Source organism: Rattus norvegicus, chromosome 7 (genome assembly GCF_021556685.1).
Source record: "Rattus norvegicus strain SHRSP/BbbUtx chromosome 7, alternate assembly SHRSP_T2T, whole genome shotgun sequence".
NCBI lineage: Eukaryota > Metazoa > Chordata > Mammalia > Rodentia > Muridae > Rattus > Rattus norvegicus.
The window spans coordinates 90693338-90720860 of NC_141540.1; positions in this window are offsets into that span (position 1 = coordinate 90693338).

A 27523-nucleotide genomic window follows, 5' to 3' on the forward strand; every position below is an offset into this window, starting at 1 on the left:
CCAGCAGTCTCAACTATCCAGGACCCCTGAGATTTCAGACAGCACACACTAGCTGATATAAGGCCCCCGACACATATGTAGCAGAGGACTGCCTGGTCTGGCCACAGTGGGAGAAGATGCACCTAACTCTGGAGAGAGTTGAGGTCCCAGGGAGTAGGAAAGCCTGGTGGTGGGGGTGTGGTGGGGATATCCCTTTGGCAAAGGAGGAGAAGTAATGGAAAGAGGAATTGTTGGATGGCAAACTGGGAGTAGGACAATGAATGGACTGTAATAAAAAGAGTAAAGTTAATTAATAAAACCAAAAATCAAGACCACAGAAAACTACTCCCAGAAGAAAGAAAAATAAAACAGCAGTCGTGTCATGAAAATAGTTTACACAGAAATGCATACAGCAAATTAGTTTCAATATTCATTTTTATCAGAGAGAAAATGATGTGTTGTCTTATTTGCATTTGAAATCAAATAAAAATGGACATATGTAAATTTTTAAGATTAGTTACCAAAGTTGGAAAAGTTAAAGGGAATTAGTGAGGAGAGCTTCATCTAAAAATCCAAGGTTAGATTAAACCCTTGAAAAAGTTCTGCTATTCTGTGGTGAATGTAGCTGAAAAAAATCATGATACATTTTCATAATAATTAAAGAAGAAAAATGAAAAATTTTACCATAAAGAAATGATGAGACTTATGGTAGAAGATGAAATACACACACGCACACACACACACACACACAAACACACACACACACACACACACACACACACACACACACACACCAAACCACAATGTAGCATACATACCTTTAACACAAGTGTATTTATTTTATGAAACTATTTTCTAATTCAATATGTTATCCTTGAAAACACACTTAAAGAATGTATATAACTAGTGCCACCCATATGTGCATAGGTTTGTGATCATTTGCTGAACTACTATTAATAGCTCCTTCCCCGTTGACGATGAAATTTTAAATGGTTTAAAATGTGGAAGTTTTGTGGATGGCAACTCTACTTGCTATGAATATAAAAATCTACTATTTTGTAAAAATAAGTGTGTGTGTATGTGTGTGTGTGTGTGTTTTATGTGTGTGTATCCTTGCTGCTCATATCGTTTCTGTTGTTTAGTTTAACTATTAGTGTAGCTGTCCCACGAATTTCTGGATAATCTCTTGCTTTTGCTCTCCAACATATTTTAGAAGCACTGAGACTATAGCTGCACAATACAATGTCTGACTTTCCAGTGGTTCTAGGCATGCAAACTGTGCCCTCAGACTTGCACATTAAACACTTTACCTACTAAGCCATCTCTCCAGCTTATTTTCCTAACTGTGTGTATTAATAAGTGGTCAACATCGTGCAGAAGGCTCACCATCATTATAACATCATTTAAAATATAGTTTTGACACTGTCCTACTATGGGCTTTTCTAGAGAATAATAGGAATTAACACCCTAAAATTGAGATCTGAGGTCATTATGATTCCGAATAAAAGAGGGTCATGTTTCCTTATAAATATACACCTTACCTAATAAACATTCAACAGAATCTTTCAAAATTTAACAGTTTAAAATCAATTGTGTACTTCTTTCACTTCAGGTAAGCTCATAATAATCTGTCTCAGAGTGTTTGCTTTGCTTTGCTTTACTAAATACAATTCTGCTTAGTTATTCTGTATCTGTTGAATGAATTCTTTATTTGGGAAGAAAAAAATTGGGAGACATGATTTGGTACTTTAAATGAAACTGCCCCCTACCACCCTACAGGCTTATGTATTTGAATAACGTTTCCCAGTTGGTAGATCTATTTGGGAAGGATTTTGTGGTATGGACCTTTGGGACAATGAGTGGTAGTGGGTGTGAGCTTTGAGGTTTCAAAACCCCATGTCATTTCCACTCTTTCTCTTCCTCTTACTAGTATATAGATACTAGTTCCAATGCTGTGCCTGCTTGCCTGCCTTCCTGCCTGCCTGATGTCCTGTTGCCTACTATGTTCATGGGATTACCTTTAGAAACTCTAAGCTCCTAATAAACTCTTTATACTAGAATATGTCTCACTCACTGTGCCTTAACAACAATAAAAGAAACTATAAAAGACATCTGATAACAATTTAATTTAATGTAGTTTAGAAATTCTTTAATGTATGTGTCTTTATTATGAAAAAATTATTATTCAAAATGCAAACCCCATTACTCATGTTCCAAGTGCTTTACCACTCAATATTTAATGCTACTTTTTTCCTTATTTTAGATTTTACAGTGAGAAAAAGCTGATGAAGAGATACTAGAAAAGACAAAGTAAGATAAGCTTAAAGTTGACTTAAAAGATCCCCTTATAATTCTAAATGTTAAAGCCAGATAGATCTAAATTAAATTTAGAACACAAGAAAGTGAATTTAAAACATTCAAAACTTTCAGGAAAATCTTTTTTTTCATTTTTGATTGGATATTTTCTTTATCTGAGTGAGGTAACACAATCACAACACACATAGTATGCACTCACTGATAAGTGGGTATTAGCCCAAAAGCTAGGAATACCGAAGATACAATTTACAGACCACTTGAAGCTCAAGAAGAAGAAAGACCAAAGTGTGGATGCTTCAGTCCTTCTTAGGAAATCGTTTTTTAAAGGGAAGTCCTTGAAACTAATCCTTTCTCTTGATGTGAAATTTCCTTCTACAAATGAGTGGCAAAAGGGAAAATGTTCATTTTGTATTCTTGTAATGTGAAGATGATCCCAAAGTAGGGTATTCTCATTCCATCTCCAAATACCGAAGCAAACAGAATGAGAGCAAAATAACAACAAAACCAAGTGCAAAGCAAACAATATAGATATAGATATGCTTTTCAGGCACAAACTGATACCCTGAACCAGAAATATAAATGGGGGACGACAACTGTAGCGAGCTTGAACAGAATCTACAGAGACCCAAATGTCATCAATACTGATGAGAGCAAATAACCATTTGAGGTTTGAATCATGCTGTTTCCTTAATAAAGTGTAAGAATGGATGTAATAGAAGAAACATTAAACGAGAGAAAAATTCATGGATTAAACCCAGGAAAGTAATAAATTAAAGGATATAAAATAGTATCAAGATGAGTAGATTTGCTTCTTGATACAATACTTTCCAGGCATGCAGAAAATACTTTTAAGGTATTTGATTCAGTGCTCAGCACATTTCTTAAATAAATCAGATACTAATTAAAATTTACACATAGCTATACAAAGAGAAATTAATAACCAGCAACCAAAGAGATTATAGGTTGACAAAAAATCTAATAAAATCGGTAAATAATAAAGAAAATGAAAATTTCATGAAGAAAATCAAAGTGGAATAGAGAAGTAGTGGAGAAAGTTTCAAACACTCTGACTTTATTAACTCATTTATAATAAATTAGTGAATTCCGGAATCAGGACAGAGAGTTGATACAACTATGTGATATAAAATTATGATCCATGGTCAATTAAAATCTTTACCCTTTTTTTACCAAAGACCATGGCAATGTAGCATTGGGTCTCACATTGTTCTATGCTCTGCATCCGATGCTCTTTGATAGTTTATTTTTCCACAGCTACTTTCTGAAGCATACCTCTCAAAGAACTCTGTTTTTTTTCTCCTTTGTGATCAACTAGAAATACTTCAGGGAGCTAAAGTGGAAACCTTCATCCCCCACTGATTTGAGGCAGTAGTAGAGCCTTTCCTCTGAGGAGTTGGTAACTGGATGTTATTAGAATTTAATGCTTTTCATAGTCATTTCACTGCCCCTCTCTCTGCCATGCTATAAAAGAATTTTGCTGAGATTTCCACAAGAAAACCTGTTGGCTCCTGAAGATAATGCATAAAAATGTCTTTACTTCACTGGTTGCATGACCCTAAGCCTGTGGTTCCTTGAAGTTCCATGCCACCCTCAACTTTTAACATTTCATTCAGTGAATACTTTATTGATCCTATTGACACCTAGAGCTAATGTTCCTATGTTCCCCAATCTCACTTGGACAAGCTTGCCTCTCCGGAGTATATCTTAGTGTTACCACTCACTCTAGTTATTTAATGGGACCAAGAAAAGTCTATCTGCATTTATCCATATACGTGTCAGAAGTACACATCTCTTTTCTCCTGTGCTCCAGAGTTTTTTTTCTTCTCCATTTTGCAATCTCTTACCCACACTTTTTCTATCATTTAATTGTTACCACTTTTATTATAGTCTTGAAAAAGAAAACATTTTATGTATTTCACATGTTTAGTAAAAGTCAAGTTTTATCATCTATATTTTATATCTGGGACTCTGTATAAACAGTTACTGTTAAAATTTATTATTTATGATTTAGGAGGAGCCAGTTATTCCAGGCAAAATAAAATTTTGAATTATGTGGAATCTGAAATAAATATTAAGAAAACCTGTCAGATTGCTTTTGGACCTCAATGGCAAAGTCAAAGACTGGAAATAACAAACTTAGATCCTCTTGGTTAATGTGATTGATATGAAGCTGAATTGTGAAGAATAAGAAAGCACGAATCATTTTGAAAATAAAGAACCTTTTCTGTGTATTTTTACCTATTTAATAACCTAATACTTATGAACTAGTCTTCAAATTTTAATTCATTGGATATGTATATAAATCATGTAATGAACCGCCTGGTCAGGTGGGCACTCCTGAGGCTGCAGAGCAGAAGAGACCACCAACACTGCTCACCCCTGCCCACATCCCTGGCCCAAGAGGAAACTGTATAAGGCCTCTGGGCTCCCATGGGGGAGGGCCCAGGAGCAGCAGGACACCTGCCTGAGACACCTACAGAACCTGAAAGAAACAAACCGGATAAACAGTTCTCTGCACCCAAATCCCGTGGGAGGGAGAGCTAAACCTTCAGAGAGGCAGACAAGCCGGGAAACCAGAAGAGACTGCTCCCTGCACACACATCTCAGACGCCAGAGGAAAAAGCCAAAGACCATCTGGAACCCTGGTACACTGAAGCTCCCGGAAGGGGCGGCATAGGTCTTCCTGGTTGCTGCCGCTGCAGAGAGCCCCTGGGCAGCACCCCACGAGCGAACCTGAGCCTCGGGACCACAGGTAAGACCAAATTTTCTGCGGCAAGAAAGCTGCCTGGTGAACTCAAGACACAGGCCCACAGGAACAGCTGAAGACCTGTAGAGAGGAAAAACTACACGCCCGAAAGCAGAACACACTGTCCCCATAACTGACTGAAAGAGAGGAAAACAGGTCTACAGCACTCCTGACACACAGGCTTATAGGACAGTCTAGCCACTGTCAGAAATAGCAGAACAAAGTAACACTAGAGATAATCTGATGGCGAGAGGCAAGCGCAGGAACCCAAGCAACAGAAACCAAGACTACATGCCATCATCGGAGCCCAATTCTCCCACCAAAACAAACATGGAATATCCAAACACACCAGAAAAGCAAGATCTAGTTTCAAAATCATATTTGATCATGATGCTGGAGGACTTCAAGAAAGACATGAACACACTTAGGGAAACACAGGAAAACATTAATAAACAAGTAGAAGCCTACAGAGAGGAATCGCAAAAATCCCTGAAAGAATTCTAGGAAAACACAATCAAACAGTTGAAGGAATTAAAGATGGAAATAGAAGCAATCAAGAAAGAACACATGGAAACAACCCTGGATATAGAAATCAAAAGAAGAGACAAGGAGCTGTAGATACAAGCTTCACCAACAGAATACAAGAGATGGAAGAGAGAATCTCAGGAGCAGAAGATTCCATAGAAATCATTGACTCAACTGTCAAAGATAATGTAAAGCGGAAAAAGCTACTGGTCCAAAACATACAGGAAATCCAGGACTCAATGAGAAGATCAAACCTAAGGATAATAGGTATAGAAGAGAGTGAAGACTCCCAGCTCAAAGGACCAGTAAATATCTTCAACAAAATCATAGAAGAAAACTTCCCTAACCTAAAAAAAGAGATACCCATAGACAAACAAGAAGCCTACAGAACTCCAAATAGATTGGACCAGAAAAGAAACACCTCCCGTCACATAATAGTCAAAACACCAAACGCACAAAATAAAGAAAGAATATTAAAAGCAGTAAGGGAAAAAGATCAAGTAACATATAAAGGGATACCTATCAGAATCACACCAGACTTCTCGCCAGAAACTATGAAGGCCAGAAGATCCTGGACTGATGACATACAGACCCTAAGAGAACACAAATGCCAGCCCAGGTTACTGTATCCAGCAAAACTCTCAATTAACATTGATGGAGAAACCAAGATATTCCATGACAAAACCAAATTTACACAATATCTTTCTACAAATCCAGCACTACAAAGGATAATAAATGGTAAAGCCCAACATAAGGAGGCAAGCTATACCCTAGAAGAAGCAAGAAACTAATCGTCTTGGCAACAAAACAAAGAGAATGAAAGCACACAAACATAACCTCACATCCAAATATGAATATAAAGGGAAACAATAATCACTATTCCTTAATATCTCTCAATATCAATGGCCTCAACTCCCCAATAAAAAGACATAGATTAACAAACTGGATACGCAACGAGGACCCTGCATTCTGCTGCCTACAGGAAACACACCTCAGAGACAAAGACAGACACTACCTCAGAGTGAAAGGCTGGAAAACAACTTTCCAAGCAAATGGTCAGAAGAAGCAAGCTGGAGTAGCCATTCTAATATCAAATAAAATCAATTTCCAAATAAAAGTCATCAAAAAAGATAAGGAAGGACACTTCATATTCATCAAAGGAAAAATCCACAAAGATGAACTCTCAATCCTAAATATCTATGCCCCAAACACAAGGGCACCTACATAAGTAAAAGAAACCTTACTAAAGCTCAAAACACACATTGCACCTCACACAATAATAGTGGGAGATTTCAACACCCCACTCTCATCAATGGACAGATCATGGAAACAGAAATTAAACAGTGATGTCGACAGACTAAGAGAAGTCATGAGCCAAATGGACTTAACGGATATTAATAGAACATTCTATCCTAAAGCAAAAGGATATACCTTCTTCTCAGCTCCTCATGGTACTTTCTCCAAAATTGACCATATAATTGGTCAAAAAACGGGCCTCAACAGGTACAGAAAGATAGAAATAATCCCATGCGTGCTATCAGACCACCGCGGCCTAAAACTGGTCTTCAATAACAATAAGGGAAGAATGCCCACATATACATGGAAATTGAACAATGCTCTACTCAATGATAACCTGGTCAAGGAAGAAATAAAGAAAGAAATTAAAAACTTTTTAGAATTTAATGAAAATGAAGATACAACATACTCACACTTATGGGACACAATGAAAGCTGTGCTAAGAGGAAAACTCATAGCGCTGAGTGCCTGCAGAAAGAAACAGGAAAGAGCATATGTCAGCAGCTTGACAGCACACCTAAAAGCTCTAGAACAAAAAGAAGCAAATACACCCAGGAGGAGTAGAAGGCAGGAAATAATCAAACTCAGAGCTGAAATCAACCAAGTTGAAACAAAAAGGACCATAGAAAGAATCAACAGAACTAAAAGTTGGTTCTTTGAGAAAATCAACAAGATAGATAAACCCTTAGCCAGACTAACGAGAGGACACAGAGAGTGCGTCCAAATTAACAAAATCAGAAAAGAAAAGGGAGACATAACTACAGATTCAGAGGAAATTCAAAAAATCATCAGATCTTACTATAAAAACCTATATTCAACAAAATTTGAAAATCTACAGGAAATGGACAATTTCCTAGACAGATACCAGGTATCGAAGTTAAATCAGGAACAGATAAACCAGTTAAACAACCCCATAACTCCTAAGGAAATAGAAGCAGTCATTAAAGGTCTCCCAACCAAAAAGAGCCCAGGTCCAGACGGGTTTAGTGCAGAATTCTATCAAACCTTCATAGAAGACCTCATACAAATATTATCCAAATATTCCACAAAATTGAAACAGATGGAGCCCTACCGAATTCCTTCTACGAAGCCACAATTACTCTTATACCTAAACCACACAAAGACACAACAAAGAAAGAGAACTTCAGACCAATTTCCCTTATGAATATCGACGCAAAAATACTCAATAAAATTCTGGCAAACCGAATTCAAGAGCACATCAAAACAATCATCCACCATAATCAAGTAGGCTTCATCCCAGGCATGCAGGGATGGCTTAATATACGGAAAACCATCAACGTGATCCATTATATAAACAAACTGAAAGAACAGAACCACATGATCATTTCATTAGATGCTGAGAAAGCATTTGACAAAATTCAACACCCCTTCATGATAAAAGTCCTGGAAAGAATAGGAATTCAAGGCCCATACCTAAACATAGTAAAAGCCATATACAGCAAACCAGTTGCTAACATTAAACTAAATGGAGAGAAACTTGAAGCAATCCCACTGAAATCAGGGACTAGACAAGGCTGCCCACTCTCTCCCTACTTATTCAATATAGTTCTTGAAGTTCTAGCCAGAGCAATCAGACAACAAAAGGAGATCAAAGGGATACAGATCGGAAAAGAAGAGGTCAAAATATCACTATTTGCAGATGACATGATAGTATATTTAAGTGATCCCAAAAGTTCCACCAGAGAACTACTAAAGCTGATAAACAACTTCAACAAAGTGGCTGGGTATAAAATTAACTCAAATAAATCAGTTGCCTTCCTCTATACAAAAGAGAAACAAGCCGAGAAAGAAATGAGGGAAATGACACCCTTCATAATAGACCCAAATAATATAAAGTACCTCGGTGTGACTTTAACCAAGCAAGTAAAAGATCTGTACAATAAGAACTTCAAGACACTGAGGAAAGAAATTGAAGAAGACCTCAGAAGATGGAAAGATCTCCCATGCTCATGGATTGGCAGGATTAATATAGTAAAAATGGCCATTTTACCAAAAGCAATCTACAGATTCAATGCAATCCCCATCAAAATACCAATCCAATTCTTCAAAGAGTTAGACAGAACAATTTGCAAATTCATCTGGAATAACAAAAAACCCAGGATAGCTAAAGCTATCCTCAACAATAAAAGGACTTCAGGGGGAATCACTATCCCTGAACTCAAGCAGTATTACAGAGCAATAGTGATAAAAACTGCATGGTATTGGTACAGAGACAGACAGATAGACCAATGGAATAGAATTGAAGACCCAGAAATGAACCCACACACCTATGGTCACTTGATTTTTGACAAAGGAGCCAAAACCATCCAATGGAAAAAAGATAGCATTTTCAGCAAATGGTGCTGGTTCAACTGGAGGTCAACATGTAGAAGAATGCAGATCGATCCATCCTTATCACCCTGTACAAAGCTTAAGTCCAAGTGGATCAAGGACCTCCACATCAAACCAGACACACTCAAACTAATAGAAGAAAAACTAGGGAAGCATCTGGAACACATGGGCACTGGAAAAAAATTTCCTGAACAAAACACCAATGGCATATGCTCTAAGATCAAGAATCGACAAATGGGATCTCATAAAACTGCAAAGCTTCTGTAAGGCAAAGGACACTGTGGTTAGGACAAAACGGCAACCAACAGATTGGGAAAAGATCTTTACCAATCCTACAACAGATAGAGGCCTTATATCCAAAATATACAAAGAACTCAAGAAGTTAGACCGCAGGGAAACAAATAACCCTATTAAAAAATGGGGTTCAGAGCTAAACAAAGAATTCACAGCTGAGGAATGCCGAATGGCTGAGAAACACCTAAAGAAATGTTCAACATCTTTAATCATAAGGGAAATGCAAATCAAAACAACCCTGAGATTTCACCTCACACCAGTGCGATTGGCTAAGATCAAAAACTCAGGTGACAGCAGATGCTGGCGAGGATGTGGAGAAAGAGGAACACTCCTCCATTGTTGGTGGGATTGCAGACTGGTAAAACCATTCTGGAAATCAGTCTGGAGGTTCCTCAGAAAATTGGACATTGAACTGCCTGAGGATCCAGCTATACCTCTCTTGGGCATATACCCAAAAGATGCCTCAACATATAAAAGAGACACGTGCTCCACTATGTTCATTGCAGCCTTATTTATAATAGCCAGAAAATGGAAAGAACCCAGATGCCCTTCAACAGAGGAATGGATACAGAAAATGTGGTACATCTACACCATGGAATATTACTCAGCTATCAAAAACAACGAGTTTATGAAATTCATAGGCAAATGATTGGAAATGGAAAATATCATCCTGATTGAGGTAACCCAATCACAGAAAGACATACATGGTATGCACTCATTGATAAGTGGCTATTAGCCCAAATGCTTGAATTACCCTAGATCCCTAGAACAAACGAAACTCAAGACGGATGATCAAATGTGAATGCTTCACTCCTTCTTTAAATGAGGAAAAAGAATACCCTTGGCAGGGAAGGGAGAGGCAAAGATTAAAACAGAGACTGAAGGAACACCCATTCCGAGCCTGTCCCACATTTGGCCCATACATATACAGCCACCCAATTAGACAAGATGGATGAAGCAAAGAAGTGCAGACCGACAGGAGCCGGATGTAGATCGTTCCTGAGAGACACAGCCAGAATACAGCAAATACAGAGGCGAATGCCAGCAGCAAACCACTGAACTGAGAATAGGTCCCCTATTGAAGGAATCAGAGAAAGAACTGGAAGAGCTTGAAGGGACTCGAGACCCCAAAAGTACAACAATGCCAAGCAACCAGAGCTTCCAGGGACTAAGCCACTACCTAAATACTATACATGGACTGACCCTGGACTCTGACCTCATAGGTAGCAATGTATATCCTAGTAAGAGCACCAGTGGAAGGGGAAGCCCTGGGTCCTGCTAAGACTGAACCCCCAGTGAACTAGTCTATGGGGGGAAGGCGGCAATGGGGGGAGGGTTGGGAGGGGAACACCCATTAGGAAGGGGAGGGGGGGAGGGAATGTTTGCCCGGAAACCGGGAAAGGGAATAACACTCGAAATGTATATAAGAAATACTCAAGTTAATAAAAAAAAGGTGAAAAGAAAAAGAAAAAAAAAGAAATACCCAAAAAAAATCATGTAATAAGTATTATACTATTAGATATATGAAAATGGTAATAGCAAATGTACATTTGAAATTAAGAGAAAATTGAATCAATTAGTCATGACTTGTAGTTTCCATTAAGAATTATTAACTTATTGAAAAGGAAAGTACACCAACTGAAATTCATAAATACTCCAAGAAATTTTGGACCAGTATGGTGTAAGTAGACTTCACCCCAGAAAGATCTGGTAAGGTTGAAGCAGGTTCAAAAACCCTGGGGAATCTCGTAATTGAGAATGGAAGGCATTGGAACTGGATCCTGGCCAGGCTCTACCTGTTCATGAAACCCCACCAAGAAAACTATGACAATCAGTTACGTAGCATAAAATCCTAGAATTCTCCATGCTAATGAAGTATCTATATAGGCGCCAAGTGCTAGCCTATGAACTTCCATTCCTGGTCATCACTTTCTGCAAAATGTATCTAATCCCTGATTTACTCTGAGCAAGATGTGTACACTCACCTCTACCATAAAAATAAAGCAGTTTGGACAAGCAAGGACCATCTCCTTCATCAAGGATCGCCACACTGGGGAAGGCCTTTCCATGAGTAAGGCCTTTAAATAAAGATCTGAGCCTAAATCTCCCAGAGAAGGCCTTCTTTCTCTTTTCCAGCACCTCTGCACTACTTGGTCATTCAGTCAAAACAAAATTGGATTCTACCCCTATCCAAGGCTCAGCCATCCCTTCTGCCTGGAAAGTAGGGGATGTCCAACCAGCAGCTGGGTACACAGGAGATTGAGAAGCACAGATTCCATCACAGGTCCTACCGTTGCTCACTTCTGGGAACCACAGACTGGAACCGCCTATCTTGGACAGCGTTCTGTTTTCCCTGGTGGCATGCCAGTTGCATTCACATATTCAAGAAGCAAGGCAGAAACGCAGACCAACAGACTAATATATTGATAATTCATACTTTCATCAAGAAAGCCAGTGTGTTTCATGCAGTCTTCATATCCATCAATGTAATAAAATAGTTGTCTTAATGTATTTGTTAGATTGAAGAAAACAATAAACCTAACAATGGTTAACTGAAACATTATTTTGTTCAATACTTTTAACAATATTAGGAGCCTAACTAAAAATACCGAACACTATTACTAGTCTTTTCTCAAACTTAATCTTATTTTTAGTACAATGAATCACAACAACAAAAGGCATATATTATTTTCTGGTGAATTTAAAGAAATATGCTTTTGTTAGCCTAATATCAGGTGTTACTTTTTGATATTCTCTTTCTCCATTCTTGCTTAATGTCACAAATTACATATGAAGATAGCTTTTTTCAGTTTTTTAATTAAATGTTATATATCTACTTAAGCCATCAGTTTGTAAGTATTCCATTATGTCCAATCTCCTTGCCTTTCTTAAAGCATATACCTGGAGAAAAATTTACAAAAGATCCTAATCATAACACAGGACAGATGTGTCAGTTAGGGTTTCATTGCTCATGGTGAAGAGACACTGTGAACAAGACAACTCTACCTTTACTTAGTTGATTATTTATTTGTATCCCAAATGCTGCCCATCTTCCTGTCTCCCCTCACAGAGTTCTTCACTCCTTACCCCCCTATACTTCACCTCTGTGATGGTGCCCTTCCTGGGCATCTCCATTCCCTGGGGCATCAAGTGTCTACAAGATTATGCCCAAAGAAACTCTTCTAGTGGACAACATTTAATTGGGGTTGGCTTACAGTTTTAGAGGTTCAGTTAATTATCATGGCAGGAACCATGGCAGCACGTAGGCAGTCATGGTGCTGGAGGAGCTGAGAGTGCTACATCTTTATCTGAAGGTAACTGGGGGCGACAATCTTCCACAGGCAGCCAGAAGAGGTCTCCTCTGCCATGAACAGAGTTTTATCATAGGACAAGACCTCAAAGCCTGCCTACACAGTGCCCCAATTCCTCCAACAAGAACACTTCTGTTACAACAAGGCCACACCTCTTAATAGCGCTATTTCTCATGGGCCAAGCATACTCTCACCACCACAACACTCATTATTGCTCCTACTAAGCAAACAGATGAAGTTAAAATTAGTCACTATAGAAATCAATGTGAATAATTCTCAAAAAACTAAAGCAGACATTCTATATGATCCATGAACACAAGGCATTGTCATAGGCCCATAAGACTCAATATTCTACTTAACACATAGTCATGTCTACTGATGCCAAATACAGAATAGTTAAGAAAAGAGACAACCTAAATGTCATTCAAAAGATGAATGGATAATAGAAATATGATGCATAGTCACAATACAATTCTATTATTATAAAAAAATCATGAAATTTTCAGGAAAAAAAAAGATGAAATTAGGAATTTTATTTTTTGAGTGTGGTATTTCAAACCCAGAGAACAAACACCTTCTGTTTTCCTTTACTTTTTAGGTAGTTAGATGTGAGTATACCATCTGAAGTAACTGTCAAAACCTGGAGTTACAATTTCTTAACCATTAGTAGCCATAACTGTATGAAATACGCTATTCTCCCTGTTAGAAGATTATGGGATAGTTCTTTTAGGAATACAGAAATGAAGGGGGACAAGTACGTGTCCACATCCTGCTTTTCCTTTCTGTCCATTACTTTCAACTTCCTTCCTGATGGATAAATAAATTCAAGCAGTGAATTTGTGAAGGATTATATCATAAGAAATGAAGACCTTTAACCTCCAGCAGCCGCCAGTACCTCTGTGGATCCATTCCTCTGGTGGCGTGCTTTAGTCTGGAATGGACGAATTCACCTGTGATCATTATCATCACCGAGTAACTGAGTACATTCTGTTATGATTGAATTCAAAACTCAAATTTTGTTTGCCAGTTTGGTTGGAAACTGTTTTAAGGGAAGATCGCGAAATGTGTGTATGCTTGGTTCGATCAAAATCAGATGTCTTGCTGACATTTTGCAATTTGGTTTTAAAACCAGACCAAAACCTTTCCTTTTGTAAAAATCAAACTCCTGGAAGTACTGACATCATTTTTCTAACCTTGCAGTGATGAGCCGATGTAGCTCTCCCTAAGCGTAGCCAGGGCGGAGGAGCTACTACCTGGGTCAATACCCTTAGACTGAGAAAGCCCTGAAGCAGGAGGCGCTGCTCAAGGATCAAAAACCCAGACATATAAAACATGCTGTACACTGGCCTTGGCTGAGCGATTTGTCTACTGTTCTGATCTTAGCTCTATTAAATGCAATGCCCCAGGCACCAACACTAGTTAAACGAAACAAGTAAACAGAATTAGGCAATTCCAACTGTCTCTGCCAGTCTCTTGAACCCCTACTGTGTTCCAGCTAAAGTAAAATATGCTCTGCTCTGGTATAAATTTGTCATCAAATAGTATGTCAGCGCACAAGCATTGATTCATTTTAATGAGATCTTTGAACAGATGGGATGTTTTAGCTGCCCTCAACCCTCTTGCTTGAAAAGTTCACTTTGTAATTAGTGCTGTACTGAAATATTCTCCTTAAAAGGGTAAGAACGGACAACATTTTCAGGTTTCATAAGGAAACCCATGAAACAAAGAAATCCATGGGGTAAGATTAATTTTTAACACTTATTTCCTTTGAGTTGACATTTTTAAAAGCTATGAGTAATTTTCTACATTTTCCCATGCTGTTAGCTCCCTTGTGGCTTCATTCAAAGTGTAAACAATTGGAAAAATGAAAATTAAATAACGTAGGTGGTCTTTTTAAAGAGCGTCATTTATGTCTGATCTTCTGATTCTCTTTGATGATCAGATCGCTTGTCTCTCCTTTTTCTTTATAGCACTTTGCACATCTTTCGAATGGTGTCTGCTCTACATATCATTTTTATTCTTAGTTTTTAAACTTTTAATTATACAAACTAATACAAATCTTATAACAGAACTCTATGGCTTCTTAAATGTACAAATGATATGCTATATACAATTTAATAGCAAAAGATAGGGGCATAAATTTTAAGATATTCTATTTGCCACTCTACAGAAATAGAGTTTTACAGAGATGTATTTAAATATCTAATATATGCTAAATATTTTTGACTTACCAAAGTTTCCTTCTGTAGGAAAAAAGTGCCTCCCATCCAAATACTAACTAGGTTTGACTCTACTTAGCTTCAAGTAGGATTAGAACCCCAGTTCTAATTTAAAAAGCTGCTGACAATTATGTGGCAGCTGTTATGAGAGAAAAGCTCTTTTTCTTAGTGAGTTGCCAGTTTAACTTTGGTCCAAGGGATGGTTGAACAATCATGTGCATAGCAGCAGCACTAATTGGACTTAGGTAGTTATAATAAATAAATATATAAAAATAACATGAAATTCAGAGATAGATGTGATCGTCCGGCAAAATGTGTTAGAAAGGAGTTAGAAGTGTACTTAAAAATGTGCATTCTATCAGTGTATGCTATCAATGATATATAAATATTAAAAATTAATGTTTGCCCTTTACTGCTTGCAAGGTTCAAAAGTTGAATGCTTTTCAGAAGTCTATTTTTATTTCATTTTTACAGATAGGAAATGAAAATGAGTTAAATTGATAGATTTGTGCTCTTATCTAGATATGAAAAAGGATCACTCTATGAGGTTCTCGTGTTTTGCTTGGGATTTTTGGAAACTATTCTCCATTTTATTAGACTTTTTCCTTACTCCTTATTCCTAGACCATTTCTAGGCCCTGTTATCATTATATCTGTATGCTTTTGGACTTTCCTCATGATCACTAACTTGCAGCTATGGGGGCTATAGAATGAAATATCCTAACGCACATTTTGTCTCAAATCCCCTGCCCCTCACGTCAGTCTGATTGCTTTCTGTTGGTTACCCCAAAATTCCACATAAACTCACCCTCACTAGGAATTTATGCATCACCCAGCACCACTCTAACCTACTTCTTAAGCTGTATCTTAGGATCCCACCTTACTTTAAGGGTTCAACGAGCAAAGTGACTCTAGATCATAAATACAAACTCATAAACATCCAACAGCATAGAGTAACTGAGAAAACCCTTTCTCAACAGCAGAAAGGTAGGGTAAAATGTGGACCTTAGTCAATACTACCAATGAGAATTAAGCTGCCTAGCACATGTTTTTATAGCTACAAACACTAACTGGTTTCTCAGATTTTCTAAGTCACTCATGAAGCAGATAATGTAGTTTGCTATTTGGTGATCTCCAGCACTGGCTCCAAATTGTTTGAAATTATGGTTGTATTATTATCAAGGCATTTCTAGAAAGTAGTGCTGGGGCATGGGATAAAATGTCTAATGGATGCTTATTAAATATATTAATATAAGAGCGGACCATGCCTCTTGTCTGCTGGGCAGTGGAACAGATGAGGGAGAGATAAGAGATCAGATGGCTCTCAGGCCTATATATAGGACTTTGAATTTGCCTATCCCAACATCTACTCTAGAACTGCTAGAGTGCTTTAAGGGTTCTACTGATTCAAAACTACAAGATCTCCACAACACAGGTCAACAAAAGGATATCTGAGGAGTCTTAGTGAGGTCCCAATATCCACAGAAAAGCAGAAGCCAAAGGTCTCATACCAGATCTAGTCACAGCAATGAATATGTGTAAGCAAACAAGGGTGGGATGAATAGTACACTGTGGGACACATAGTGTCACACTACCGCTTCCACAATGAAATCTTTTTCTCTGTCCCCTGGGAGGTTGAAAGGGTAGAGGGTGGGTAAAAAGGGAGGAAGAGTGAATGTGATTGGAGAACAGGATGTAAAACTGACAAGAATCTAATAAAATGGAAAAAGAAGAAAGGGAGAAATTAGAGAAAGTGAGAGAGAAAAAAGGAGAAGAAAGGAATGGAAAAGAAAAAAGAAAAGAAAAAAGAAAAAAGGGCAGCACATACACTGGTAAAGACCTGTAATACAAACACATTGGAAGCAGAATTCAAATAAGTTCTAGAAGATGAAAGGCCAGCATGACTAACATGGTGAGTTTAAGGCTGGGGAAGACACTGACTAAAATAATATAACTGGGAAAGAAGAAAAATAAAAGGGAGAGAGAATGAAAGGGAGAGAATGAAAGGAAAGAGCACTTACTCACTGAACTATAGCTAACTAACCAAATAGCTATTAAGATTCTGCAATGAATCAGAATTTTAAGAGTATACATGAATGAATTTGATTATATCTTTTAACTATTATTAAAATATATTATCTAAAATTAATAAGATAAACAAATAAGTGTTGCAACAAAGATTCTGTAAAGAAGTATACATAGAATTCTATATTATCATCAATTCATGACCCAAAAGATATAGATGGGTATTCTAAAGAGACATCTATACTTTTATGATATTGTTGAACTATTCATAATAGTCAGGAAAATTTTTTAAAAATTATCTAAGCTGACCATAGAATTAAAAGCAATCAGCTAACAAATGATTTATAAAAAAACAAATAACTAGAAACACAAAAGACATAATAAGACAATTTTTTGAAACTTCAACAAAATAGGCTGAAATAGAGACCATTGAAAGTAGCATTAATATTCTTTTGCATTGTGTTTGTGCAATAGAAATTACTATGAAGAATTATTTCATAGGAAGAGCGAGGAGCAATCTCATACCATCTACAGTCTTGGATTCAGTCACTATTATATGGCAAAGAGACATGTTGCATGGTTATTGCTCCATATTCCATTTACAGGTATTTTATTTGTAATGAGCTATATTTATTCAAGTCAAAATTTTTGCTCAAACTTCTTTTTTAAGTCAGAATCATAATGTTTACACTGTTAAGAGTACAGAAAATTGGAATCTTTCCATATGCTTATGATTCAAGAGACTAAATGATATGGTTTGTATCAGAAGCATTCCCAAAAGCAGAAGTAATGGATTGCTGAATTATCTTTTATATGCTGTTTTGAAGTCTTCAGAGACTTATTCAGGAGACTAGGCTAGGAAAAAGGTGCAGTTGTCATCAGAATGTTTTGCTAGGTCTCTAACGTGAAGACCTGTTCTCTCATAATTTATCTAAAGATTGTTGATTATCTCATAATATTTAACAACTGTGATAGTGTTTTGTATACACATATACATATATATACACACATAAATACATATATATACACACACATAAATACATATATACAAGCACACACACACACACATACACACACACACACACACACACACACACACACACATATATATCAAAGCCAAGATGAAACTAACCATAATGCAAAAGCAAAAGGACAGAAGTTTCTTCAGCCTATGGATGACAATTCATATCAAAGGACATCCCTGAAATAACCTTTTTAGGTTCAATTATTAAATAGAATTTCATTAAATTGTTTCAGCATTGCCTAGAATACAAAGCCTCACAGTCTGGTTTCCTAGAAGGCCAAAATCTCATCTGTTATGCTGCCCTTGATACTTAGTTGAAGAGGACAATGAAATCAGCAAATACATATTAAATTTCTCAGTTTCTAAAGTAGCTACAAAGAGCAAAGAGAAAGTCTGTTTTCTTTTTTCTTTTTTGTTATAGTAGATAATAAACAGTTCCTTCATTTTTTTCTACTTCAACAGCTCCAACTCAAAGAAAGACTTGTACATATACTCTAACCTACCACACACTTGAACTTCATGCTTCTGAGATCAAGGTCTGTTTAAATATTTTAGCTTATACCTACTAACTTCTTAACTGCGTAAAACATTTATTTCTTAGAATCATTGGCCAAAAGTTACCTGTTGATATAAAAAATGACCACAACCTTTAATTCAAAGTTCATACATTGATTAGGCAAACTGCAAGGGTAAAAAATCTGTCTCTTTAGTTTGAATGATTAAAATTTTACACTCAAACCAACAAGGCTCCTCCACGTTAATTCTTCTCTTATTTTGAAGCAAAGTAAATTCCTTGGGAGTTTAGTTTTTCCTGTTTTGTTTGCTTTGCTTTAAACTTCCTACCCTAACCTGTCGACTACTACAATTTCTCTGCCTTGAATGGTCATTTTTTTTTAGCACTACAGCTAGTTATGCAAATCCAGACATAAATATCTTACAGTAGTGAATTGGAGAACTATACTCTCTGAATATTTCAAATCAACAGGGAAACAAGCAAGGTTCTTTGGCAATACAAAAGAGAAACGAGAAAATGGATAAGAAATGTTCTCACACTACAAATGCCTAAGATAGAAAAAGTAAACAGATGATCATGGATACGGCATGGTGAAGAGATGAATGTTAGCCCCAATAAATCAGGTCGGAAGAGGACGTTTTCCATAATTAAGACCAGCACAGATGTTCAATACCTCTACACAGCTGCTTTCCTTTTCATCATTTCATATTTGTGGCTCTTCATCCCAGGCCCTTTCCAGGAAGCTGAAGACTTGTTCATGGATTAACAGTGCTGCACCCTTGAACAGCTTCTATATACGTATATTCCTGGAGGGAAAACACACCTGTTTGACTGGATAGTGATTTAACTTCAATAATTGTGGAGAGGTTGGTTTGTACATGACCCAGCATTTTGTCAATATTAAGCATAGACAGAAACCAACTTCTCCAAACCAAAGTCACAAGAATGCTGTCACGAAATTGTTATTGATACTTTATAGTCTATTAAGTACTCTTGTATGTCTACTCATTGAGTAGCCTAAATAAATCTTCAAGATGAGGAAGGCATTGTTTTTAATCTCCTACCTAGCTAATGACCTACATATACCGATGCAAGAACTGTGCATTTGGGAAGACCTTAGGAAAGGTCACCTAGTTTCTTACTTAGGTGTCTTAGTAGAAAAGGAAGTAACAAAATTCCTCCACTAACAAGAATACCAACTAGGTGCATTGAAGTCAGTAACGCACACTGCGTTACTGTAAAGTTCTCGGCATTGGGTACTCAATTACTCACTTCCATGTTACTGCACACATTCTCTCTCAACATACGGGAACTGTTGCCTGTGCTATGACTTAATTCTATTTTTGTAAATGACTTTGTAGTATTAATTAATATCAACTTTCTATAGACAAAAAAAGAATGCTGTCACATAGTATATGAATCCTATAGCAGAGACGTAATTTTACACTTTTCTCCAACCCACTACATTGCACATTTACAACATGGTTGAAAGGGGCATTGATTTAGGATCTCTACTCTCATGCTACCATAAAACTTCATGAAACTGTTACAAAGTAATAACATGAAGTTTAGGATTGCTTAAATTGTACATTTATTTAAGTTGTATTTTTTTACTAGCACTTCTTTTAAAATGAAGGATCCCAACAGAGTAGTTTTCTTTCAGTAGCAAAAGATAAATTAATTATTAAAATATTACAGTGGTTGGCTCATGGTAAATGGTCAATAGATACAAAATTATGTTTTGACATTCTTATAGAACTTGCAGTTCATTCTGCAACTAGATCAGGTCTGTTAATGTCATTTTCTATACCAGTTGCCTCTAGTATAGATCCTTTCAGATAGAAGACAAGAAAGAAAACTGGGAAAATTTTTTTACAAAGCCCTCCATATTGTGTCAGAAGGGAGGTTTTTTTTTTGGGGGGGGGGTTGGTTTGGTTTTTTTAGCAAGCTCTATGCAAAAAGGAAGTGAAATTCAACTTGAGCAAGGCCCTGGAATAATTCACCCATGGGCCATGTGATTGAAAAGTTCTTTATAAATAGAACAATAACAACAAAAAAATTAGTTGATGCTTGGACAATGTACTGAACAAAAGAGTACAAGCTTATCTACTTCATAACTTAGTATAAGGTAGAAATAATTTGCCTACAGATAATGATCATATAAACACATGGATAAGACTGTAATGCTTAAGAGTGTACTGGTGTGGGCCCGCAGCAGCTCTCTGCTCCCAGACCCCGTGAGAGAGAGACACAACCGCCTGGTCAGGTGGGCACTCCTGAGGCTGCAGAGCTGAAGAGACCACCGACACTGCTCACCCCTGCCCACATCCCTGGCCCAAGAGGAAACTGTATAAGGCCTCTGGGCTCCCGTGCAGGAGGGCCCAGGAGCGACAGGACCCCTGCCTGAGACACCGCTGGAACCTGAAAGAAAAAGACCAGATAAACAGTTCTCTGCACCCAAATCCCGTGGGAGGGAGAGCTAAACCTTCAGAGAGGCAGACAAGCCTGGGAAACCAGAAGAGACTGCTCTCTGCACACACATCTCGGACGCCAGAGGAAAAAGCCAAAGACCATCTAGAACCCTGGTGCACTGAAGCTCCCGGAAGGGGCGACACAGGTCTTCCTGGTTGCTGCCGCTGCAGAGAGCCCGTGGGCAGGACCCCACGAGCGAACTTGAGCCTTGGGACCACAGGTAAGACCAACTTTTCTGCTGCAAGAAAGCTGCCTAGTGAACTCAAGACACAGGCCCACAGGAACAGCTGAAGACCTGTAGAGAGGAAAAACTACACGCCCGAAAGCAGAACACTCTGTCCCCATAATTGACTGAAAGAGAGGAAAACAGGTCTACAGCACTCCTGACACACAGGCTTATAGGACAGTCTAGCCACTGTCAGAAATAGCAGAACAAAGTAACACTACAGATAATCTGATGGCGAGAGGCAAGCGCAGGAACGCAAGCAACAGAAACCAAGACTACATGGCATCATCGTAGCCCAATTCTCCCATCAAAACAAACATGGAATATCCAAACACACCAGAAAAGCAAGATCTGTTTCAAAATCATTTAGATCATGATGCTGGAGGACTTCAAGAAAGACGTGAAGAACTCCCTTAGAGAACAAGTAGAAGCCTACAGAGAGGAATCGCAAAAATGCCTGAAAGAATTCCAGGAAAACATAAATAAACAAGTAGAAGCCCATAGTGAAGAGACACAAAAATCCCAGAAAGAATTCCAGGAAAACATAAATAAACAAGTAGAAGCCCATAGAGAGGAGACACAAAAATCCCTGAAAGAATTCCAGGAAAACACAAACAAACAGTTGAAGGAATTAAAAATGGAAATAGAAGCAATAAAGAAAGAACACATGGAAACAACCCTGGATATAGAAAACCAAAAGAAGAGACAAGGAGCTGTAGATACAAGCTTCACCAACAGAATACAAGAGATGGAAGAGAGAATCTCAGGAGCAGAAGATTCCATAGAAATCATTGACTCAACTGTCAAAGATAATGTAAAGCGGAAAAAGCTACTGGTCCAAAACATACAGGAAATCCAGGACTCAATGAGAAGATCAAACCTAAGGATAATAGGTATAGAAGAGAGTGAAGACTCCCAGCTCAAAGGACCAGTAAATATCTTCAACAAAATCATAGAAGAAAACTTCCCTAACCTAAAAAAAGAGATACCCATAGACATACAAGAAGCCTACAGAACTCCAAATAGATTGGACCAGAAAAGAAACACCTCACGTCACATAATTGTCAAAACACCAAACGCACAAAATAAGAAAGAATATTAAAAGCAGTAAGGGAAAAAGGTCAAGTAACATATAAAGGCAGACCTATCAGAATCACACCAGACTTCTCGCCAGAAACTATGAAGGCCAGAAGATCCTGGACTGATGTCATACAGACCCTAAGAGAACACAAATGCCAGCCCAGGTTACTGTATCCAGCAAAACTCTCAATTAACATTGATGGAGAAACCAAGATATTTCATGACAAAACCACATTTATACAATATCTTTCTACAAATCTAGCACTACAAAGGATAATAAATGGTAAAGCCCAACATAAGGAGGCAAGCTATACCCTAGAAGAAGCAAGAAACTAATCGTCTTGGCAACAAAACAAAGAGAATGAAAGCACACAAACATAACCTCACATCCAAATATGAATATAACGGGAAGCAATAATCACTATTCCTTAATATCTCTCAATATCAATGGCCTCAACTCCCCAATGAAAAGACATAGATTAACAAACTGGATACGCAACGAGGACCCTGCATTCTGCTGCCTACAGGAAACACACCTCAGAGACAAAGACAGACACTACCTCAGAGTGAAAGGCTGGAAAACAACTTTCCAAGCAAATGGTCAGAAGAAGCAAGCTGGAGTAGCCATTCTAATATCAAATAAAATCAATTTTCAATTAAAAGTCATCAGAAAAGATAAGGAAGGACACTTCATATTCATCAAAGGAAAAATCCATCAAGATGAACTCTCAATCCTAAATATCTATACCCCAAATACAAGGGCACCTACATACGTAAAAGAAACCTTACTAAAGCTCAAAACACACATTGCACCTCACACAATAATAGTCGGAGATTTCAACACCCCACTCTCATCAATGGACAGATCATGGAAACAGAAATTAAACAGTGATATCGACAGACTAAGAGAAATCATGAGCCAAATGGACTTAACAGATATTTATAGAACATTCTATCCTAAAGCAAAAAGATATACCTTCTTCTCAGCTCCTCATGGTACTTTCTCCAAAATTGACCATATAATTGGTCAAAAAACGGGCCTCAACAGGTACAGAAAGATAGAAATAATCCCATGCGTGCTATCGGACCACCACGGCCTAAAACTGGTCTTCAATAACAATAAGGGAAGAATGCCCACATATACGTGGAAATTGAACAATGCTCTACTCAATGATAACCTGGTCAAGGAAGAAATAAAGAAAGAAATTAAAAACTTTTTAGAATTTAATGAAAATGAAGGTACAACATACCCAAACTTATGGGACAAAATGAAAGCTGTGCTAAGAGGAAAACTCATAGCGCTGAGTGCTGGCAGAAAGAAACAGGAAAGAGCATATGTCAGCAGCTTGACAGCACACCTAAAAGCTCTAGAACAAAAAGAAGCAAATACACCCAGGAGGAGTACAAGGCAGGAAATAATCAAACTCAGAGCTGAAATCAACCAAGTAGGAACAAAAAGGACCATAGAAAGAATTAACAGAACCAAAAGTTGGTTCTTTGAGAAAATCAACAAGATAGATAAACCCTTAGCCAGACTAACGAGAGGACACAGAGAGTGCGTCCAAATTAACAAAATCAGAAATGAAAAGGGAGACATAACTACAGATTCAGAGGAAATTCAAAAAATCATCAGATCTTACTATAAAAACCTATATTCAACAAAATTTGAAAATCTTCAGGAAATGGACAATTTCCTAGACAGATACCAGGTACCGAAGTTAAATCAGGAACAGATAAACCAGTTAAACAACCCCATAACTCCTAAGGAAATAGAAGCAGTCATTAAAGGTCTCCCAACCAAAAAGAGCCCAGGTCCAGACGGGTTTAGTGCAGAATTCTATCAAACCTTCATAGAAGACCTCATACCAATATTATCCAAACTATTCCACAAAATTGAAACAGATGGAGCCCTACCGAATTCCTTCTACGAAGCCACAATTACTCTTATACCTAAACCACACAAAGACACAACAAAGAAAGAGAACTTCAGACCAATTTCCCTTATGAATATCGATGCAAAAATACTCAATAAAATTCTGGCAAACCGAATTCAAGAGCACATCAAAACAATCATCCACCATGATCAAGTAGGCTTCATCCCAGGCATGCAGGGATGGTTTAATATACGGAAAACCATCAACATGATCCATTATATAAACAAACTGAAAGAACAAAACCACATGATCATTTCATTAGATGCTGAGAAAGCATTTGACAAAATTCAACACCCCTTCATGATAAAAGTCCTGGAAAGAATTGGAATTCAAGGCCCATACCTAAACATAGTAAAAGCCATATACAGCAAACCAGTTGCTAACATTAAACTAAATGGAGAGAAATTTGAAGCAATCCCACTAAAATCAGGGACTTGACAAGGCTGCCCACTCTCTCCCTACTTATTCAATATAGTTCTTGAAGTTCTAGCCAGAGCAATCAGACAACAAAAGGAGATCAAGGGGATACAGATCGGAAAAGAAGAGGTCAAAATATCACTATTTGCAGATGACATGATAGTATATTTAAGTGATCCCAAAAGTTCCACCAGAGAACTACTAAAGCTGATAAACAACTTCAGCAAAGTGGCTGGGTATAAAATTAACTCAAATAAATCAGTTGCCTTCCTCTATACAAAAGAGAAGCAAGCCGAGAAAGAAATTAGGGAAACGACACCCTTCATAATAGACCCAAATAATATAAAGTACCTCGGTGTGACTTTAACCAAGCAAGTAAAAGATCTGTACAATGAGAACTTCAAGACACTGAGGAAAGAAATTGAAGAAGACCTCAGAAGATGGAAAGATCTCCAATGCTCATGGATTGGCAGGATTAATGTAGTAAAAATGGCCATTTTACCAAAAGCAATCTACAGATTCAATGCAATCCCCATCAAAATACCAATCCAATTCTTCAAAGAGTTAGACAGAACAATTTGCAAATTCATCTGGAATAACAAAAAACCCAGGATAGCTAAAGCTATCCTCAACAATAAAAGGACTTCAGGGGGAATCACTATCCCTGAACTCAAGCAGTATTACAGAGCAATAGTGATAAAAACTGCATGGTATTGGTACAGAGACAGACAGATAGACCAATGGAATAGAATTGAAGACCCAGAAATGAACCCACACACCTATGGTCACTTGATTTTTGACAAAGGAGCCAAAACCATCCAATGGAAAAAAGAGCATTTTCAGCAAATGGTGCTGGTTCAACTGGAGGGCAACATGTAGAAGAATGCAGATCGATCCATCCTTATCACCCTGTACAAAGCTTAAGTCCAAGTGGATCAAGGACCTCCACATCAAACCAGACACACTCAAACTAATAGAAGAAAAACTAGGAAAGCATCTGGAACACATGGGCACTGGAAAAAATTTCCTGAACAAAACACCAATGGCTTACGCTCTAAGATCAAGAATCGACAAATGGGATCTCATAAAACTGCAAAGCTTCTGTAAGGCAAAGGACACTGTGGTTAGGACAAAATGGCAACCAACAGATTGGGAAAAGATCTTTCCCAATCCTATAACAGATAGAGGCCTTATTTCCAAAATATACAAAGAACTCAAGAAGTTAGTCCGCAGGGAAACAATAAACCCTATTAAAAAATGGGGTTCAGAGCTAAACAAAGAATTCACAGCTGAGGAATGCCGAATGGCTGAGAAACACCTAAAGAAATGTTCAACATCTTTAGTCATAAGGGAAATGCAAATCAAAACAACCCTGAGATTTCACCTCACTCCAGTGAGAATGGCTAAGATCAAAAACTCAGGTGACAGCAGATGCTGGCGAGGATATGGAGAAAGAGGAACACTCCTCCATTGTTGGTGGGATTGCAGACTGGTACAACCATTCTGGAAATCAGTCTGGAGGTTCCTCAGAAAATTGGACATTGAACTGCCTGAGGATCCAGCTATACCTCTCTTGGGCATATACCCAAAAGATGCCTCAACATATAAAAGAGACACGTGCTCCACTATGTTCATCGCAGCCTTATTTATAATAGCCAGAAAATGGAAAGAACCCAGATGCCCTTCAACAGAGGAATGGATACAGAAAATGTGGTACATCTACACAATGGAATATTACTCAGCTATCAAAAACAACGAGTTTATGAAATTTGTAGGCAAATGGTTGGAACTGGAAAATATCATCCTGAGTGAGCTAACCCAATCACAGAAAGACATACATGGTATGCACTCCTTGATAAGTGGCTATTAGCCCAAATGCTTGAATTACCCTAGATCCCTAAAACAAACGATACTCAAGACGGATGAGCAAAATGTGAATGCTTCACTCCTTCTTTAAATGAGGAAAAAGAATACCCTTGGCAGGGAAGGGAGAGGCAAAGATTAAAACAAAGACTGAAGGAACACCCATTCAGAGCCTGCCCCACATGTGGCCCATACATATACAGCCACCCAATTAGACAAGATGGATGAAGCAAAGAAGTGCAGACCGACAGGAGCCGGATGTAGATCGCTCCTGAGAGACACAGCCAGAATACAGCAAATACAGAGGCAAATGCCAGCAGCAAACCACTGAACTGAGAATAGGTCCCCCGTTGAAGGAATCAGAGAAAGAACTGGACGAGCTTGAAGGGGCTCGAGACCCCAAAAGTACAACAATGCCAAGCAACCAGAGCTTTCAGGGACTAAGCCACTACCTAAATACTATACATGGACTGACCCTGGACTCTGACCCCATAGGTAGCAATGAATATCCTAGTAAGAGCACCAGTGGAAGGGGAAGCCCTGGGTCCTGCTAAGACTGAACCCCCAGTGAACTAGACTATGGGGGGAGGGCGGCAATGGGGGGAGGGTTGGGAGGGGAACACCCATAAGGAAGGGGAGGGGGGAGGGGGATGTTTGCCCGGAAACCGGGAAAGGGAATAACACTTGAAATGTATATAAGAAATACTCAAGTTAATAAAAAAAAAAAAAAAAAAAGAAACATACTCTAGACAGGATTTCCTTTCACTAGTGGCACAGTTCTAAGGATTCATTCTCTCCATGAATGTCAGCTAAAACCGTTTTTATAAAAATGAAATATCCCTAGAACAAAACCGTATAACCACCGGATTCACATGAAGATGACCTAGTGGAGACAAGCTGGACCTCACCTTAC